Genomic DNA, 5,052 nt, shown 5'->3' with positions numbered 1-5,052 from the left:
GAATAGTTGGATATGGAACCATGTCAATGATGTTTATTGAATAGGAGAGCAGTGTTTACTCTGTTGTGTGACTGGAATATCAAAATCCGTCACTCCACGTGAATGCAGCTGGTTCAGGCTGACTGACTGAGCTCTCCTTGGAGGAAACAAGTAGACAACTAAGGCATGGCCCTGAAGTTTAACTGAAGCACTGTGGCAGCATTTCTTAAAGAAAACACCATATATATCTCCTGTACGCAAACATGAAATATAAATACATTTTAGCAATGAACGCATTATCTATAAAAGCCTTCTTTTTTTAAAAAAACGCATAAATAAGATTGACGTTTTAATGGCCTCCCTTTAAAGGACAAATACTGGAGAATGCCGCAAGTCACAGAAGACAGGCGAAATATATCCCAACTTTTCACAAAGACAGTTTTCTCACCTTTTAATGAATCAGGCTATGTGCATAAAGCAAGAATCCATTCGTGTAGATAGGTCTTGCCTGGTGTCTTCGGCGTGAGTTGGGATAAGATATGCAAATCGAGTTTCTTTACAGCATGTTGAATGTCTCTGGCTCTCCCGAGTTTGAACGCGGCATGCATTAATATCGCATCTGGACAAGTTTAACAGTTTGCATGGCACTCGGAGGCAGCGTGCTTTAACAATTGTATTCACTTTCTAATCATACTGGAACCATGGAAAGATTTCCCCCGCTTCCGGACTGGACAAACAACACACGAGTGGAATTACTATTCATTTCAAAGTGGAGAGGGGAATTAAGACAATTTAATAAAGGCTTAAACCTCTGGGGTTGTCTCTGCAGCAGCCTAAAGTCATATTTCCGAGGAGGGCGACTTTATTGGACATGTTTCTATTTCCAAATCCGCATAACCGGCAACGATGCGTGTATTTCTTATAATGTAGATAAGGGAGAGAGGGTTTGATATGTAATAAAAGGTGGGTCTGTGCTGCCTGTTTAAGCCCCTTAAGCCTGATAAATGATGAGCGACAGAGGCACAGCAAGAGGGTCACTGCTATTAACTCCTCGGTTTCCCGGCCTCCACTTAAACTTCTCTCAATTACATCTGGTAATGTGGCTGGAAACGGGCCTTATAGGCTTCGACCTGTTCAATCTAACTGGAATAAAAAAAAAAAAAAAAAGAAGTAAAAAAAGAAATGATACTCAAATCTCCACAAGCGCCTTTGTGGATGTATAGGCTGTCTCTAAAGCCACGTGTTAAGGGGGAAACACAGGGATTATCGTCTTTGGCGTTACTAACATGCACACCAGGTATTCTGGGACAAACACCCAATGCAAGCTCATTAAATCAGCGTTTGGTGTATCCGCACAGGCGTTAACGACGGGCTCTAATCTCGGAGAGGACCTGCTCCAACTGAGCCGCAGCCGAGCTGAGCCGAGAGGCTGCAGCCAGGCTGCAGAGCTCAGGGCTGGGCTAGGAAACATTTATTCTGTTCATGGTGGGAAAATGCACTCAGCTTTCAAATTAGATTTTTTTTTTTTTGGGGGGGGGGGCAAGTTAGCTTTACACCTGAAATGATTTTATCGGGAAGATTAGATAGGAAGAATTTTAAGATTATTTTTTAAGCATTAATATGTCATTGTAACAATGTGTGTTGCTTCGACGCGCTGTTTCCAAATTACAATATGAATCATTTTGATTTTTTTCCTCTTCTTTTCGCTCGACTGATATTTAACTCTTATATTATCGTGTAATAGCAGATAATATAAATCGTCCAGATTATATTAATCTTAAAATAATCATATTAAAATAATCAATAGCTTAAACAACAATGTGTTTGGGGGTTAGATAAGGCTGCCTATTAAATAAGTTTATAGGCTATCTAATTGATTTGGAGATATATATATGAAGACCGACTTGCAGGCAAAATTAATTAATAACAAAATCACATAAATTACACGACACAAATTAAAAATTGTAATTGCACACGTCATTAAAGAACATCTACGACTAATAAAGGTTAATGTGACATTCACAATCCTGGAGCACGATCAGCTGAATGGTGCAAAGAGTTAAAAAACGAATTTATGGTTGGATTGTTGCTGGCAATTAAATTAAGAATTTTAAGAACCAAATGCATGGCACGCTCGATTTGGACACTAAAACAAAATCTGCATTTCATTTAATAATATTTTTTATATTAAATCTGATGTCTGATGATAGATGTCTGCGTTGTCAGAAATGAATAACTTGCTTGCAATCCATTTCATTTAACTTTTAAAAACACGATTTTGTTCACATTTGTGGAAATATTTCGTTTAAATTGAGTCCATGTGATTTTGTGTTATTTCGTGGGCCTTCTCTCATTTATTACAAAGCTTTGGACAGCTCGGCCTCCGTGGCGGCCGCAAGGTGTCGCTAGAGGGCCGCAAAACTCCTCGAGACCATGAAGGGAAAGGCCACAGTTACATTTGGTGTTGGCCTCTCTCTTCCTCTCTCTCCCCCTCCTCCCTTTACTAACCCTCTGACACCAGACTCTGAGAATCGGTGGAGGGGAAAATGAGGCTTTGGAGCTGAAGAATTTACAGTTAGTCGCGAAACTTTTACAAGTATTTGAGTTGCTCACTCCACTTTCTGAAACCCTATAGTCACATTTCACTCGGGGGGTCAAAACGAGTTCAGAGGTAGATGACTGAGGTAGTAATGCGTTCTGCAAGAAGCACTGTGGAGCGAAGTTAATATAAACAAATCATAAATGAAATCATCTTAAACATGTCTGCAAAAGAGGAAAATCAAATAATAAATCAAATAAGAACAATCTGACCCGTTGCCTTCTTTAAAATTGGAACAAAGCTGCACTACATTCATTTAATGCAAAAAGTAAACTTTTAAATAATATTACGCATCAGTAGCTGCATTTCTTTCCATTTTCAAACTGCTGCTGCTGCAAAAGAAGAAGAAGAAATGGACAGGCTGCAAGCTTTTTACTTTACCCGAGCCTCTCCGGTAGTCTATGATCCAGTCTTATCTCAGCGCCTCTATGCATTAGCTCAGCTCATTTACATAATCTCAAACACTGAAGAGGGCCAAAGAAGAACAAAGTTACAAACAAGATTAGGGCGATTTTATTTGTTCCTGTGGTTGAGCGCCAATTGTTTCTCCAGGAGTGTTTAAGGTCACTAAGAGGATTTGAAGCTTGTTTCATATCAGTGATCTTTTTGAGGGAATTAAATCAACAATGCTTTTTCTCTCTCTCTCCATATTTAGCAACAGGCTTGTGTGTGTGTGTGTGTGTGTGTGTGTGTGTGTGTGTGTGTGTGTGTGTGTGTGTGTGTGTGTGTGTGTGTGAACAACCGAGCCCTGCAGGGCAGGAGAGGGGGAGAGGGATTGTAAATCCTGCAAAGAGTAAACAGAGGAGTGGAAGTTCAGTGCTGGAGCTCGGTGGCATGCGGTCCTGGTGCACCTTTAGGATGTGACATGCAGTGGATCTTTAGCCCGCTGATTGTCCCACTAGTGTTTTCCTTGAAATGGATCCTCTCCCCCCCCTCCCCAATGCTGCTCCAAACGCAGCTGGCCATGTCCCACACGGACACCGAGATCTTTAACCCTAAACTGACCTCAATTTGACACCACCAGATGAAATTTTACCGCCTGTTAATGCCATCCTCTGATTTTTTTTTCTTTTCTTTCATACCCATAAGAGTTGTGTGTGCACCTGAAAAGGGTCGCAACGTTAAAGCCACTTTGCCAAATCTAAAACTCCTCAAAAGCTGTAATTGTCGGATAGGTGTCCTCCTGGAATTATCTGGCTTGTAAACTCGGCCAGGTTATAAGCAAAGGGAGTTTAAGTTGGCACAGGTCTTGTTTATGAGCGAAATTAATTTGAATTACCTATGGAGTGAATGATGATTAAAATGAAATTAGAAAATTAAACACCGACTCGTGTAATGTCGCATCAAAAGCTCTTATTAGGCGAAATGAACCCATTTTGCAACCTGAATGTTGTTAATGATGATGTCTCGTGTTTATGTCTTCCATTAATTACTCAAATAAATAGTTCACAAAAGAAGGAGTTTAAAAATGTCCACGTCGTTAGTAGGAGTCGTTGCTGGAAGTTTTATAGGGAAGGATGTGTTTCTGTGGAGCCGTACATTGGACACGCATAATTAGCTTCTGCTATTTTCACGCGCTCTTCGGGTGTTTACATCACTCTCCTCGGGGGCAAATCACATATTTCCACAATAAATGCGAAAGAAATGCGTTAACATGGCAAGATCTGGAAGTATGTATATTTAACAATTCGCTGCAGCGTTTGGGTTTTTAGGATACTCTGCCGTTTAAACATTCATATGAAAACAGGTTATATATATATATATTTTTTTATAGTCGAGCCTCAAAACTTTCCCTTTACTGCGCCGTGAAATGACGCGCGTTCACAAAGCGGTAGATACAGTATAAGGTAATACTTACCGTGGTTGTCCAAAGGAGGAGGATGATAAAAAAAAATAAAAAAAAGTCAAGCGTGAGTGCACAAATCAATGTGAGCGATAGTATTTAGCTTATGAAAATATCAGTCTTCAATAGCAGAGTCTGCCGGGCCGGTTGTGTTTACAGAGTGTAAGAGAGACTTGGAGACGGTGAATGCCTTGGCTCTCTGCGCACCGCTCTGCAGCTCCTTCCCGGGGTATGTCCACACAGCCGTTTGTCAAACCCTGCAGTCCTACACTTCCCACCCCCCCCCCACACCCCACCCCCCTTTATGCCAACAAACATAACTGTTGCCACGATTTCATTTATTGAATCGTTTTTCCTTTAAAAAAAAAAAAAAAAAAAAAAAAAATGCCATTTCTGTAATCGACCTCATCAACTCTGTTTGCTATTTTGTTTGTTGGGAGAGTTTATTGACCCTCCAACGGTAGTCACAGCCCATCTCCCTGAGCGTGTGTCTACCTTAATCCTAACCATGTAAATAATTAATTTCCACCATCAAAAATGTCACAGAGCCATAAATGAAGCCTTTATGTGAGAACCTATCAATACAGCCATGATTCCATATTAGCATTGATAGAGCTAAATATTAAAGGGG

This window comes from Etheostoma spectabile, chromosome 20 (genome assembly GCF_008692095.1).
Source record: "Etheostoma spectabile isolate EspeVRDwgs_2016 chromosome 20, UIUC_Espe_1.0, whole genome shotgun sequence".
NCBI lineage: Eukaryota > Metazoa > Chordata > Actinopteri > Perciformes > Percidae > Etheostoma > Etheostoma spectabile.
The sequence above is the reverse complement of the archived record's forward strand: the minus strand, read 5'-3'. Positions refer to the sequence as shown.